Below are 16,810 nucleotides of genomic sequence, written 5' to 3'. Positions count from 1 at the left end.
CCGAGCTCTCTGCATGTGTGCTTTTGGCAGGGCTGGTAAAGAGCTTTAAATAGGAAAAGAGCCCTTGAGCCCTGCCTGAAGTCTCATCCTGCCCCAGGTCTCTGCTGACAGTTTGAGAGCGACACCCCCAGCAGCCTAACCAGGGCCGGTGCAAGGGGATTAGGAGCCCTAGGCGAGCCTTCTCCCTTGCGCCTCCCCCCCCCCCCCCCCCCTCGGTCTCGGCCCCGACTCCTACATCGTTCTCGATCACACCCACCGACTGTGTGGCACTGCTCGCGGCCCGCCAAATCTCCACTCCTCTTTGCCGCCGCTTGCGGCCCCATATGGTTCGCACCCAGTGGAGCACCAAGGGTCTCTGGCACCCGGGGGCCAATGCATGTGTGTGCCTCTCCAGCATCCCCCCCGTAATCCTTCTTGTACTAATGCTTAAGGTCACAGAAAATCAGTGGCGTCTCTAGACAGAAGAATTTTTTTTGGGGGGGGAGCCAAAAATGACATTTCTTCATCACACCCACCTCTATAGCATGGATCCTGCTTTAAAATTGGTTACAAAACAAAAGTGTTAATAAAAAAGACCAAAGGGTCTTCTGTGTAATTTTAAAAAGCGGGCCAGTTTCACACTTCTAGTAAAATAGCCTCATTCAACTAATTCTATATGGCTAAGAGAGTGAAGTCTGGAATATATAGGAAGGGACAGAAGGTCAATATAAATCCTGCACCTCCAGTTCTCTAACTCTGGGGTAGATTTTCAAAGGGGTACGCACGTATGATAAGCGCGTACCCCCCGAAAACCTACCCCAAACCCCCCCTGTGCGCACCGAGACAATTTTGCATAGGCTCGGCGGCGCGCGCAAGCCCAGGGATGCGCGTAAGTCCCGTGGCTTGCATGGAGGGGCGTGTCAGGGGGCGGGCCGTGATTGACACGGCACTTTGGGGGCAGGCCCGGGGGCGTGGCGCCGGCCCGGGGGCGTGGTCAAGACCTCCGGACAAGCCCCCGGGTCGGGTGATGGCGTGCCAGCAGCCCGCTGGCGCGCACAGATCGGAGCAGCCTCAGAGGGAACAGGCAGCGCGCGCCGGGTTCGGCACGCGCAAGTTGCACAAATGTGCACCCCCTTGTGCGCGCCGACACCGGATTTTATAAGATACGCGCGGCTACGCACGTATCTTATAAAATCCAGTGTACTTTTGTTCACGCTCGTGCAAAATTATAAAATCTACCCCTCTGTGCATCCACTGAAATTCCCCCAAACAATGGAGCTTGGATGTTTCCCTTACAGCTCATCATACTAAAAGATATTTTCAAATTCTGGTGTCACCTCACAGTAACAGCAGCACAAACACCTTCCACTGCCAGGCACATTGTGAACTAACACAAAACCCCGCAAAAAAGACACTCAAAATCTATACTGCAATCCCATCATAACATAACAGTAATAACACCAAGGACTCAAACAACAATAACCCTACCTGTGAAAAAGCAAGGGTAAATATTACACTGGGTCCTAGAATACCAATACACCACCTACTGAGGAAACAAAACAAACCTGATTGCTACATGCTAGCAGAATCTCTCATCATGGTCACACACACAGAGCAGAGACAGACTCTCACCAAAAACAGAAATCAAAATAAAGGAGCACAAATTACACAAAAACTGAAATGGAAACTCCAAGAAGCCAGACTCTGTGTATTATCTGTAAACCGTTGTGATGGTATACCACTAAACTATGGTATAGAAAAGTTTTTAAATAAATAAATAAAAACAGAACACCATTCCTCATAAAATAAATTAAATCAAGAAACATAAAGCATCAGTTATAATAGTAAAACCATAATAAAATATTTTAAAACTACTGATAAATAGAATTTCTATTAATTAAAATCATGTACATTTTTTTTCCAATTTCCCAAACACCAATAAAATATTTCAAAACAGCACATATATCAAATAACATCCAATAATTAAAACTAATAAGGATTTTAAAAAGCCCCTGCTGTCCCCTTCTGTGGGAGCTCTTGATTTCCAGTCACCCTGATATTGTCGAGGATTAGGAGGTTATCCTCTCTCTCTCACACATACTCACATGTCCATCTTCTCTCACACATACACTGTCACATACATACACATTCATGCTCTTATATCCACTATAACCTCTCGCTCTCTCTCAGGCTCTAAGACACTCTCTCCCCCTCCACACCCCCCCCCCCCCACACACACACACAAACTCTTACTCCCCTGGATTTTCTCATACACACTCATGCTTTCACACTCACCGGCTCCCTCACATACACACAAACACACACACCCAGGCAAGCTCCCAGTCATTCTCTCTCTCTCTCACACACAGACACACACACACACACTGACTCCCGAGGCAGGCTCCCATTCATTTTCACACCACTCCCTCCCCATCACCCAGGCATGCACACATTCATTCTCACACACACAGACCCCCAGGCAGGCACCCATGCATTCACACACATACACCCTCCAGGCAGAGTCCCATTCATACACATGCACACACTAAAGGCAGACCCCCCTCTCTTTTGCCAGCAACCTCAGAACCTCTCTCATTCCTCTGCTGCCACTGTTACTGCTGCTACTGGCACTGAAGCCCATCCTGCTGCCTCCTCTGTGCAGGCCCCGTGGGCTTCCACTTCCTTCATGCTGATCTCGTACATTGTGAGATCCGCATAGAGAAAATGCTACTCTTGCACATTCCCAAAGATTACATGTGCCAATCACTAAAAAGTATATATTTTTTTTTTACCTTTGCTGTCTGATCTTGGTTTTCTAATCGGTTGGTCACAGGCTTTTTTTTTCCACCTTCCCTTTCTTATTTTTTTGCCAATTCCTTTTATATTGTCTTTTTTTCTATTTCTTTTCTCTCCATCTTCTTCCCTCAAACACACAGTCAGGTTCTCATTCTCACATGCTTTCTTTCTCACATACACACACACACAGGCTCTCACTGTCACATGCTCTCTCTCATACAATCATTCATACATTCACTGGCACATGCTGTCTGAGTCTCACACGCACAGGCTCTCTCTCCCACATGCTATCTTGCTTAAGCACAGGTTCTCACTGTCACATGCTGTCTCTCTCACACATACAGAGGCTCCTCACATGCTGTCTCTGCAAACATTCAGGTCCTCACTCCCACAAACAGTCTCTCAACTCACTCTCACATACAATCTCTCAACTCATCTCATACACGCACACATACACACACACTGACCCTCAGCCTCTCTCTCACCTCTGGGCCTCCTCTTCACAGATCGCCGCAGGATGGGCTCTGCAGCGACCCTAATCTTCTCGGGCCGCCCGCCGCAATGTGGGATCCGCGGCGGCCCTGCTACTGGGCCTCTTCCTCTTCTCGGGCCGCTGCGACTTGGGATTCGCGGCGACCCGTAAGCGCTGCTCCTCTTCTGCACGTGGCTGATGCTCCTCCTCCTTCCTGCCCATGCGGCTCCGGCAACGTTTTCATCCGGGGCCACACGGGCAGGAAGGAGGAGGAGCACCTGCACGTTTAGACGCGACCTTTTTCTTCGGGCCGTGCTCCACCACGGCCCTGCCGATCTTCTTGCTGTGTGTATCCGGCACACAGCACAGTACGCGGCTGGTGCTCCTCCTCCTTCCTGCCCGCGCGGCTCCGACAACGTTTACTTCCGGGGCCACGCAGGCAGGAAGGAGGAGGAGCATCAACGCGTTTAAACGTGATCTTTTTCTTCGGGCCGTGGTGATGTAAGCTCCAACACGGCCCTGCCCATCTGCCTGCTACGTGTCGCTGCTCAGCTGCCAGTAGAATGAGGTCCACTGGCGGCCACATGAGCCTCCCTGCACCCGGGGGCATTGGCTCACGTCGCCCCCTAATCCTCGGCGCCCTAGGCCCAGGCCTAGTTCACCTAGTGCTTCCACCGGCCCTGTCTATCTCCTTTTTAAAAGTTAGTGCCAGCAGCCTGATTTCATTCTGGTTTCCCAGTTTCTTACAAAACTGAATCCCTGCTCCCTGCATCATTGTCTCATCCATGAACTGAGACCCCAGAGCTCTGCCTGCCTCTGAGGACTGCACCTGGAATGGGCAGCATTTCAGAGAATGCCACCCTGGAGGCTCCAGATTTCAGCTTTCTACCTGAAATCCTAAATTTGGCTTCTAGAACCTCTCTCCCACATTTTCCTATGTCGTTGGTGCCCATATGTACCACGACAGCTGGCTCCTCCCCAGCACTGTCTATAATCCTATCTGGGTGACGCATGAGGTGTGCCACCTTCACACCAGGTAGGCAAGTTACCAGGTGATCCTCACATCCACCAGCCACCCAGATATCTACATTTATGATGGCCGACCTAACCCTTCCCTCCTGGGCAGTAGCCCTAGGAGTATTGTCCTCAGTGCGAGAGGACAGTGCATCACCTGGAGAGCAGGTCCTTGCTACAGGATCACTTCCTGCTACACCAAGAAGATGTTCTCCAACCGTGAGACTTTTCTGATCCAAGGCAGCACCGGGTGACATGTGAAGTGTGCCACCTTCGCACCAGGCAGGCAAGTTATCAGGCAATCCTTCCGTCCACCAGCCACCCAATAATCTACATTTATGATGGCCGACCTAACAATTCCCCCCAGTACTGTAGAGGTTATATGGGGTAAATCAATCAGGAGCCTGAGTTTTTTTTTTTTAGTTTAATTTTATTTATATTCCAACTTTCAGCACTTAAAATGGATGACATTCAGGTACTGTAGTTATTTCTCTATTCATAGTGGGCTCATAATCTGACCCTGAGGCCACAAGGAGTGGTGACAGTGGGATTTAAACCCTGGCTTCCAGCCCACTGCTCTAACCCCTAGTCTTTTTCAGCCAGCGAGCAGAGGTGTTTCAGGGATGGAGCTGAGGCAGAGCTGGAGGGGCGGAGTCAGCAGAATTTCAAATGTCCCTCTGGCACAGCACAAAAGTCGAGCCACGCACTTGGAAAATTATTCTTGGTGATGAGCAGGAGTTTTAATTGTTATTTGCCTGATATATTGAGAGAAGGTTTTTTTATTCAGATGATCTTCAGCCGGTCAGCAGGCAGCAGTATAAGAGCGCAGTCTTCCACTGGCACCAAGAGCTGGAGCTGAGGGGATGAATCCCAGGAGTGATGTCTTCACCCTGATGCTAAGGTTCTGAGAGAGAGATGCTCGTTTCAGCAGACATTGCACTATTACTGAGGATCTGTTAGAGTGACAGAACGGGCTGAGAGAATGACAGTTGGAATTAGCAGAAAGAGAGAGAGAGACCTGTTTCAGCTGGAAAGTACAGCTGTGGGTTGACAGGAAAAGCTTGCACAGGGCCCTCATATCTGACTGGGAAGGAAGCAGCATTTCACTTTGCAGACAAACTGTTAAGTACCAGCAGTTGCTATTCCTTCTCTTTCCTTTTTGCTGTTTCTAGTTTTTCAAGCCTTTTCAGTTAACTGTAAATCCTTTTCTTATATATAATAACAAACATTCATTTATTAGCACTGTTTCTGTGAATGATTAGTGACAGGTAAGTTAGTGCTGGGTATCAGCAGGGTCCTGCACCAAGTCTCACATAGTTCTTTCAGGTTTTTGTGTCAGGTGCAGCTGGAGTAACCAACCAGCATCTGAATCAGTGAGGAGGTCTTCTGACCACAGATTGTGCTAATAAATAAACATTTGACTGCTATTTAGTGATTCCTCAGTTGTTATATTTGTTTTGTCTTTTCTGGGCCCCTTTTCTAAGGTCTAAGCACCTCCCAGAGGAGGACCTAGTTTAGAGTAGTGAGTGGACTACACCATTTGCTATGGCTCACTGGAGTAACTATAGAGGGCAGACAGTTCCCTGTGATCTGAGGGACTCCTCATCTCTGAGAAATCACTGATTAGCACTGTGAAATCCCTGAATACCAACAAAATGTTTCTTCATTTATATTTATAAACTAATAGGTCCATGCAGCGGTGCTGAGAGCAGGAAGTTAGCTGGACTTACTCAGGTACGAGTTCCCGCTGGATAGACCCAAAGACAGTGGAGTAAGTTTATCTAGCTAACTTCAGGGCTGCTACCCAACTAAACATAAGCCCCACATCCGGTCATCTCTTTTTATCCAGGTAAGTTAACCATTCATTGGCCCACAATTTTAACACTTTGCGGTTTGTCCAGCTAAATTCCAAACTCAGCCAGACAAATCCGCTGACTGAGGACCTATAAAGGTATTACAGGGCACAAAGCGATGTTTGCAAAGGCTCCTTACCATTTTTTTTTCTTCGTAGCGCATGCACTGCAATCAGACCAATACACACAGGATGTGAAGGAGAAGTAAGGGAAAGGAAAAGGGGAAAGGGGAAGCATAAACAAGACAGAGAAAGGGGAGGAAAAGTAGAAATACAGGCATCCAGGACATCACTCTCTCGCATCCGTCCTTTCACATTTCCAAAATATTACAACGAACAACAACTTTTGGGTTAACAGGGCCGCAGCTTTAATACAACCTGGAGGCCCGAGCTTCAATTAATTAACATTACAATTTTACTCCACCACTTCCAACCGTCCGCCGCTTCTCCAGCAAGACGATCCTTTCCAGCCACGCAGCTCGTCCATGTTGGCCCCCGCACCGAGTTCCGACTCCCACCACCTGCCAGCAAAGGAGCCAACCCGGTGGGCCACCGCCGTCAACCAGCAAGTAGCCAGCAAGAAGTCCACAACCAACAACTCCACGTTGTCAACATTCCCCCAATTGCCAGGTAAATCCATACAAACAGGTAACCAGTGTATAAGCAGCATTGGCTCGGGCCATCCGCCATAGACACAGACATACCATGTCCCGTGACCCCCCAAAGATGCGGCCCTCTCTACAGAGGAAAAAACTCCTCTAAGGCCTCCTGAATCGAATTAAGGAACAAGTCCATCCCAATGAATGAAAGATGAACTCCGTCCTTACCAAAGAGCCCGGACACTTTCCCCCACGACCATTCATATCGAATGTGCCGGCCTCCCAAAAACACCAGCCACGAACCAATTTGCTGGTTGGCTTTGGACCTGCTTCTTCGCCATATCACCTTTTCCGATTCAGCAGGCCTTATGATAATGTCGGACCAACACAACACTGTGGTGGGCAACAGCATGGATACCATCATAAGGTCCTTCCGGACCATGCTGATAAACTGCCATCCCGGCAATTTACCCCAATCATTTCCCCCCAGATGAATCACCAGCGCCCGCGGCACCTCCAACCGCTCTCAACCTTGGCGCACACATGGGATTAACTAATCCCAAACCATTCCCCGCCGTCCCAACCAGTGCACTTGCCCTCCCCTCTTGTGTAAGTCCAAGTGTGGCCCGTATGGCCGACCGCAGGCATGTCTGTGGGCCCAAAAGGTGTAAGAATGCCCAATAATCCATGCCGACTTTCCCGCTGAAGCCGCACCTGAAAAGAAACAAGAGTTAAACACCATTCACAGCTGCCCCACACTGGGGCGGACATATCCCCGAAAAGAATTCGAGCGCCAACGCCCAATTTGTTGGATCACTCCCCCCGGTACACCCGCTACTGCCGCCGCAGTCGCCGCTCCAATCCGAAACGAATGCGTCCCGAAACGGCAAGCATCCAAACCCACGGACGACAGAGCCAATCGCAGGACCTTCTCGAATTGGTACTTGGTTAAAGGGCGATGATCCCCAGGAATCAAGAACTGCGCCGACCCTGTCACCCGGCACCGACAATACTGTATCGCGTTCTCTATGGGGCACGAACGGAGCCCTCGCAAGACAACCATCAACCCCTTGCCCTGCTGATCGGTCTTAGACCGAGGGATACAAATCTCCACTAAATGGGTAGTTACCCTCACATGCCCCGCCAATAACCCTGGAGAGTCCGAACTGACGCTAGACCGAGCCACCAGTTCACTAACCCGAAAGGCCCCGAAGAAAGCGAAGATGAAGGCTACCCGAAACAGGGCCGTTTCATATGCTGAAAAACAAATATTCGGCAAAATATCGTGCGTGATCGGAAGTCACTTATCCCCGCTCCTCCCTACCACCTTAGCCCAACCGAGCAACACTCGCCGTACAAGAAATCGACCCGAAGAGAACTCCCACCCATGAGCCCTCATAAAGAACGAAAAACCTGCTAACTGCCTCCCCACCGCCGCCTTCGAGCAGCCACACTCCCGGGCATGTTCCAGAAAACGGAGAAGGGAAACGTCCGACACGGGGCCACCCGTCCAACCTTCCGCAGAAAGAAATCCCGCCACTTTTCGGGCACCTCCCACGTAACTTGACCATGTGGATGGGGCTAATGAAGCTCGCAGCAGATTCCAGGCCTTGGGAAACCGAATCTCCAAAGGGAAGCCGGTACCGCCGCTCTGCAAGAATCCGCCTCCGGGGCCAGTTCCCAAAACAACTCCCACTTGAAACGAGAAAGAGAGTCGGCCACACTGTTAACGACTCCCGGCACATGCTGGGCCCAAATGGTCACATTCAAAGACATGCAGCACAGTATCAACTCCCTCAGCAGTTCTGACACCCTCGGACACTTAGCTGCTCTCCAGTTGATGACCTCAACCACACCTGTATTGTCACACCAAAAGACGACTCTCTTTCCTCGTAACTTCGGTCCCCAAATATGAAATGCCACCACTATTGGAAACAATTCCAAAAACGTAATATTCTTTGTGGCACCAGATTCCACCCACTCCCCCGGCCACTGCCCCCTGAAGGTAAGCACCAAAACCCAGGGACCCCGCCGCGTCTGTAAAGAGATCCAAATCATGGTTAGACATGGGGTCATCCTGCCAAAACACAACCCCATTGAACGCCACCAGAAACTGCTCCCACACACGCAAGTCTTCTCTCATGGCCACCGTCATCCGCACTCGATGATGGTGCCTCCGTATACCAGCCATAGCCCTAGTGAACCGCCTCAAGAATGCCCTACCCATGGGAATTACCCGACATGCGAAGTTCAAACTTCCCACCAAAGATTGCAACTCCACCAAGGTCAACTTGGACCTCTGAAGCGCTCCAGCCACCAGCCCCCGCAACCGATCGACCTTATCCACAGGCAGCCGCTACTCCATTGCCACCGAATCCACTTGAATGCCCAGAAAAACCAACTTTGTGTACGGACCCTCGGTCTTACCTGCCGCCAATGGGATACCAAACTCCCGGGCTACCTCCTGAAAACAACCCAGCAGGGACGAACAATCACCCGAACCTGCCGCACCCGCAAACAAAAAGTCATCCAGGTAATGAACCATGTTCACTGACCCGGACCGCCGCTCTATTACCCAATGAATAAAGGTACTGAACGCCTCGAAGTATGCGCACGCGATAGCGCAACCCATGGGCATACACTTGTCAAAATAATAATCCTGCCGAAAACGAAAGCCCAATAAATGAAAATTCTCCGGGTGCACTGGCAACAGGCGGAAAGCAGATTCAATATCGGTTTTTGCCAACAGCGCCCCAGGCCCGCACCGTAAAATCACTCGCACCGCTGAGTCAAAGGAAGCATAACGCACAGAGCACATTGCCCTGGGGATGCAGTCGTTCACGGAATCTCCGTCCGGGAATGACAAATTATGAATCAACCGGTACTTACCCGGCTCTCTTTTCGGAATCACCGCCAATGGGGACAGCACGAGTCCCGGGAATGGAGGGGAGGAGAAAGGCCCCGCTATACGACCTAAATCGATTTCCGCATGCAACTTACCCTCCACCACCGGAATCAGACGGTGCACTGAAGGACAATTCTCTCCCCCTCCCCCCGGGACCCGCTCCTCATACGGGATCCTAAAGCCCTCCGCAAAACCCCGCATCAACACCTCCGCCACATCCGCCTTTGGGTAAACCCGCAGCCACGGGCACATTGCCCTCAACCGAACAGGAGTGGCCGCCCTCCCGAAACCATCACTTCCCTGAACCTTTGGCTCCGGGAGCAGGCAAGGACCCTTCACCCTGCCGCTTGGCACACTTGATGGCAGGGTGACCTGCACCGCAGGTGGCACAGGCATGCCGGAATTTGCAATCGGTGAACGTGCACGTGGAACGGTTAAACCGCCAACAGACATCCGATGTACCCAATCCGACTTTCCCCCCACCGAACGCGGGGGACCCTCGCCGAAATGGCCGGCTAAGGACGGGGCCCGCAGAGGACCCCGCCCCCGCCGAGACCTTCGACGCCATTTGAGTTAACCACAAACCCACGTCCTGAGTACCCCAGGACATAAATTTGTTCTCCTCCATGCGGTCCCGAAAGCGTTCGTTGTAGTTAAGCCACGACCACCCCTCATATGTTTTGCTCGCTGCCAGAATCGCATCCGCATACGATAACAACGGACCGTATTGCGTGGGATCCCGATGACCAATCACACTTGCCAGACGCAAGAAGGACCGGATCCAATTGTGACTGTTCCTAGCCACCTTCAGTTGCGTCCCAGGAAAGCACTCGCTCTTCCCTCGCTTCTTCTTACCTTTTCGCTTCCCACGGCGCCCCTCCAACAATTGAAAAATGTCAATAAACTTTCGACGGCGAATCTTCCGCCGCACCACCCTGGGTACCTCTTCCCAAAGCTCAGATAGGGTAACCAACGCCGGAGTCCCTCGAGCAGCCGCCCCCGCTTGAGAACTGGCCGCCCTCGAGCCCTCTGAAGCAGAAGAGGTAGAAGAGGACGACGACGACGAAGAAGAAGACGACTCCGATGAACTGTCCCGCCCCCGCCGTTTCCTGGACTTAGCTTTCTTGGCCGTGGCAGAAGAGGCCCTACTCCCCACCACCTCCCTGCCGGCCCCACTCACCGGCGCATGCCCCAATCCCTTACCAGGGTCCGCCTGCGTCCCCTCCGGAACCGCCGCCCACACACTATCTTCCCCGCCGGCACCACCTGGAAATATGAGTAACTCACCTGACAGGGACCCGCCTGAGGTCACCACCTCCGGAACCACCAACCGTTCCCCCAACGCCCGACGCTCCGCGGAAGCAGCGTCATTCCGCCAATCCTCCTGCCTGGAAGGACCCGGCTCCTCTTCACTCGCGCTCCCCGCAACTACCTGCGGAGAAACAACGACAGGCGCGGAAGAAGGAACCAACCCAAACCCAGCTGACCTCCCCCTGCCCTCTGAAGCCCTGGGGACGATGCACATACCCCCGTCCCGACTGACCGCCCCAGACCCCCCGCCCCCGGCATCAGGACCCCACCCGGATCCCAAAGCCCCTGGAGCCCTCCCTGACCACCGAGGAAGGTCTCACCGTCTGCTCCCAGGACGAACCTGCCGGTTCAGGAGAGGACGGCCGCACCCCCGAAGTCCCTCCTGTCTCCCCACCTGCAGGCCTAACCCGACCTGCAGCAAGAACCTCTTGCGCCACCAAGTGTCTTGCCATCCGCCACCCAGAGGGCGACCGGGTTCGCGCCCCGGACCACTCCAACCATTGCCCTCCTTCAGCAGATCCTTGCAACTCCCCAGCCCCCCCTATCGGACTCTCCCTAGGCCACCAAAAGGTTCCTCATCTGATCCCCACCCGGGTATGATTCCGGGAGTCCTGACAAGCTGCGGCCTAACCCTGCATTAAAGGGCCCAGCTGGACTTCCCGCGGCGGACCCCACCGCGATTCCTGCCCTCCCCCGACTAAACCCTAAGGCCCGGCATCTGCACCCGAGGCCCCGCTCTCCCCCTACTCTCCAGCTCTGTCTCCACGAGACCACTCCCTCTTCTTCTCCCGCCCCCCCCCCCGCGCCCATGAGCGCGATCGAGGCGCCCGCTGTGCCCTGCCGTGGCCCCCCTTACGAGCCGGCGCCGCCGCACCCGGACTGACGGCACCCCCAGGGCACACTCCCACTACGCCGACGCCTGCCCCTCTGTCCGCCACGAACCGCCCCATGCTCGCGGCACTCGCTAACTCCACCGCTCTCACCCGATCGGCGATGCCTCGACCACCACCGCACTCCAGGCCTGGCGGAACGCCGTCCTCCTCCGGCTCCCCCGGCACGAAGGCAGCCTCTTCCGACTCGATCTCCTCGCCGCCGCCGTCCATAACCGCTGCCGTCGCCGCCAGCCCACCGCCGAACTCCGCACTCCTCCGCACTCCTCCACTCCCCTAGACCCGTACGCAGCACGAGCGTGATCGCGCCGCAGCCCCCTCACTTCCTCGCCACCACCCCGCACAACTAAAGTGAGTGACAGTTTTTCCTTTTTTTTTTTTTTTAATTCGATTCGACCTAAGATGGAAAAAAAAAAATTTGAAAAACTGCTGTCTCTATCCCCGGAGCAGGCCCGCCAAAATACCGGTTCGCTTCCCTCTGCTCAGACCCTAGCCATCAGCCCAGCCCCATTTGCTGCTCACCGACCAATCCTGGCCGGCCAGCACCACAAGAGCTCCCCACTCATGGCCAATCCCCTTATCCCCCTCTCCTAAACTGACCCCCCCCCCTGCCTCTGACTCCTCTCCAACCTCCCGACCCTTGCCTGACCTCGCTCCTGCCTAGCACCCCCTCCTCTCTAAGCCGCCCTTTTCCCAGACTGGGCCAGCTCTCGAGTGTGCCCGGGCCTGCATTACATTGGCCTGCCGGCTATTATAGCCAACAGACCTCTCAAGAACAGCAAAGGCAGGTAGGCAGAGAGGAAGGAGAAGGGAGATATAGAGAAGGGAGGCATGGGCTAGGGGAGAGGAGGGAGAGCAGAGGGAGTATTGGAAGGAGGGGCGGGAGGAGTTGATATAATAACATGAAGGAGAAAAAGATGGAAGGGGAGAACAGGAGATAAGGCAGGGAGATTGATGGGAGAGGGAGGAGGGGAGATAGGGAGGGGGAGGCATAGGGTAGGGGAGAGGATGGAGAGGAGAGGGAGCAGTGGAAAGAGGGGTGAGAGTAGTTGCACCGGTGCTGTAGTTTGCAGGACGAGCGGAACCGGAAAGAGAAAGAAAGGAGATATGTGAGCATTTCCTGATGTCCTACTTTCCATCTGAGGTACAGGCATTGATCTTGGTTATCACAAAGTTAAGTGTGCCATTTCTGTATACAAAGTAAGGGGTAAGTTTTCAGAAGAGCTGCTGAGTGACCACAAGAGTTGATTACATTTATTGGATAAATTTTCAATCACAGCATGGTGGCTGGAAATGTTCCCAAATTTAGCTTAGCCGATTCAGCACTGAGAAGCCTCCTGAAAACTTACCCTGAGCAGCTCCAGAGGATCTAACCTCACTGACGGGCCTGTCCCTTAATCTAAAAAAAATACCCACCTCTACCCTGACTCCCAATCGCTCGGTCATTTTTGATGCAAGCTTGTCTTCGTCTGTTAAAGAAAGTTTCAGACTTTAAAATGTGTAAGGTTGAATGCACATCACCATTATATACAGAGAGGACAATAATGAAAGCTATTTCTGGGGTTAAAGTACTCGTTTATCCACAGAAATAGGCTGTTTGATTACTGTCCATCCTCTACACAAGTAAAAGTAGGAGCATTTAACAAGGCACATTTCTGGTTTGGAGTTCGGACAGGGGGAAAGGTATAGCAAAAGACCAAAGTGTAGGTCTCTTTAAGGGCTGCAGCTGGAGAGCTAAACCAGCTCTGTATTATGATGTCTGATTATGACATCACCACAGTAGAGGTTTTAAACCCTACAACTGCTTTCTTTCTTGGTCTTTGTAACAGACTTCCTCTGTTGCTCCTAGGCTGTGTTCCTTGTGCTTCGGTGCCGTGCCTCCAGTGTCTCCTGTGTCATCATCCCTCCAGCGTCTCCTGTGTCTTCATGCCTCCAGCGTTTCTTGTGTCTTCATGCCTCCAGCGTCTCCATGTTCCTATGACCATCTCTTCATCTCTTCGCTATCTGCCACAGACCTTCTGCCTGGACTACGCTGTCTCTTCAAGAGATTGGTTCCTATCTTGCTGGGTGAACACTCTATATTTCCCTTCTCCTTCCTCTCTGCCCCACCTGCCTTTGCTATTCTCTGTTTTTCCTCCCTTTTCTCTGTCTTGTTTATGCTTCCCTTTTCCCCTTTTCCTTTCCCTTACTTCTCCTTTTAGCAAAACAGTTTTCCCTGTACGTACCCGGATCAGTCCAGACAGCTGGGTTATGCCTCCCTTTCAGCAGGTGGAGTCAGAGAACAAACTGAAAAGGCATCCCCTGATAACCCAGTGTGCCATCTGCGGTCCCTCAGTTTTCTCTGACTCCAGCAGGTGGAAGACAGAATACCCTGTGGTCCTGGTCTTACTAAATTAATTTTTTATTGAATCTTTATTGAATCTTTATATTTCCTATGTGGCCTAATGACTAGATCAACAGCTTAGTGAGTATCTATACAAAAAAAAAAAAAGAAGTTTGGTTTATTCTTCTTACCTCTCAATGCAGGCATAGCTGTGCCGTGGGGCTTTCAGCATACTTACCTGGAGAGCTAGTGGCAGCCCAGTGAGTAGGGGAGATTTATCGGTGGGCCGGTCCTTCTCCCCTATGTGGCAGAGAAGTTTCATCCTTCTGCACTCAGGGACGTCTCCATTCCCCTGCTCGTTAAAAAAAAATAAAAATTTAAAAACCTGAAATAAATAAGATAGCCTGCGTCTTTCCCGGGCCTCCAGAAGGGGTGGACTCCTACCCGGGCAGTTTATTTTTCGCGGGGTTGTCTGCCATGCCGTGAGGAGTGCAGTGCTCCGTGTGAGGAGAGTCGGCTGCACGACTCTCCCATGATAGCTTGTGCTCACGTTGCTTGCCAGGGGGCGAGCCTCCTTCTCAGCTGCCTCTCCCAGGCAGCAGATCTATCCCGCAGTCACGGGGGGTGGCGAAATGGGGGCTTGAGGGTCCCGGTCAGTCGGCCCCATTCCCGCGAAGCCACGTGTGTTCACCAAGGTCATGGTAGTGGTAGCGGCATCTCTGCGAAAAGAGGGGATCTAGCTCATTCGGGATCTGGCTCATTCGGGGGCAGTCACAGTGCCTATGCAAGCAGGCAGTTCACTCGGTGGTGCTTCGGCTTCAGTCCCTCGTTTGGGTGATCAACTTTCCCAAAAGCCAGCTGATTCCCTCACAAGAATTGGAATTCCTGGGTGCCCGATTCGACACGAGAGTAGGCAAGGTGTTTCTATCTGTGCAGCGAATGGACAAGTTGATGTCTTAGGTTCAGCGGCTGCTGACCCTCCCATTGCCCATCGTCTGGGATTATTTATAAGTTCTTGGTTCTATGGCTTCTACTCTGGAATTGGTCCCATGGGCATTCGCTCATTTGAGACCTTTGCAGAGGGCATTGCTTTCCCGTTGGGATCCCAAGTCCAAGGAGTTTCACCTTCAGTTGCCTCTCCTGGATTCTGCCAGGAGCAGTCTCCAGTGGTGGCTCGTACCAGGGGATGGATTTGGAAAATCCCCAGTGGCTGATTGTGACAATAGATGCCAGCCTCTCCGGTTGGAGGGCAGTTTGCCAGTTGCACTCTGCTCAAGGCCAGTGGTTGGTTCCCGAGTTCAGGTGGTCCATCAATCGATTGGAAACCAGAGCGGTTCGTCTGGCATTGCACAGCTTCCTTCCCTTGGTCCACCATCAGTCGGTGAGGATCCTATCCGACAATGCCACCACTGTGGCCTACATCAACCGACAAGGCAGAACGCAGAGTCGGCTAGTGGCCGCCGAAGCTGACAAGCTTATGACATGGGCGGAGCACAATCTGTGGCGTCTGGCGGCGTCTCACATAGCCGGGGTCGACAACGTCCAAGCAGACTTTCTCAGTCGCCAAAAGCTAGACCCCGGGGAGTAGGAGCTATCCGAGGAAGCGATGTAACTCTTGATCTGGAGGTGGGGAGTTCCCCACCTAGACTTAATGGCGACACGAGCAAATGCAAAAGCGATACGGTTTTTCAGCCGCAGACGGGAACACAGAACAGAAGGGGTGGATGCTCTAGTCCTTTCCTGGCCCAGCAAGGTGCTTCTCTATGTGCTCCCTCCTTGGCCTCTAGTGGGCAAGGTGCTCAGACGGATAGAGTCGCACTGGGGTCCGGTAGTCCTTGTGGCTCCAAAGTGGCCGCAAAGACCCTGGTTCGCAGACCTGATCAACTTGGTGGTCGAGGGTCCCTTGCATCTCGGCCACATTCCAAACCTCCTCGGTCAAGGTCCAGTATTTTTCGATCAGGCAGATCGCTTCTGTCTAGCGACTTGGCTTATGAGAGGTGCCAGCTGAGAAAAAAGGGATACCCTGAGTCGGTGATTTCTACTCTGCTTCGCGCGCCTATGACTTCCACCATCGCTTACGCTCGGGTTTGGAAGGTTTTTGATTCCTGGTGTACCAGTTCTCAGGTTTCCCCACGAAGAGCCACGATAGTACACATTCTGGAGTTCTTTCAGGAAGGTCTGAAGAAAGGTTTGGCGTACAGTTCTCTTCGGGTTCAGGTAGCGGCCTTGGGCTGCTTGCATGGCCACGTGGACGGTACTTCCCTCGCGGGACATCAAGATGTGGCAAGTTTTCTGCAAGGAGCCAAACATTTGAATCCTCCAGTAAGACAGATCTGCCCTTCGTGGAGTTTGAACTTGGTTCTGCGGGCACTGTGCGACTTGCCCTTTGAGCCGCTTAAGCGGGCCACGTTAAAGGGTTTGACACTTAAAGCGGTATTTCTTGTGGCTATTTGTTCTGTGAGATGGATATCAGAGCTTCAAGCGTTGTTGTGCCGGGATCCGTTCTTGCGGTTTTCGTCTTCGGGAGTTTCGCTTCGGACGATGTCGTCCTTCCTTCCAAAAGTGGTGTCGCCTTTTCATTTAAATCAGTCTGTTGAGTTACCGGCCTTTTCAGATTTAGATCGCGATTCCTCTCAGGCTCAGGAGTTGCGAAAGTTAGACGTTCGTCG

The sequence above is a fragment of the Rhinatrema bivittatum genome, chromosome 5 (assembly GCF_901001135.1).
Source record: "Rhinatrema bivittatum chromosome 5, aRhiBiv1.1, whole genome shotgun sequence".
Taxonomy (NCBI): Eukaryota; Metazoa; Chordata; class Amphibia; order Gymnophiona; family Rhinatrematidae; genus Rhinatrema; species Rhinatrema bivittatum.
The sequence above is the reverse complement of the archived record's forward strand: the minus strand, read 5'-3'. Positions refer to the sequence as shown.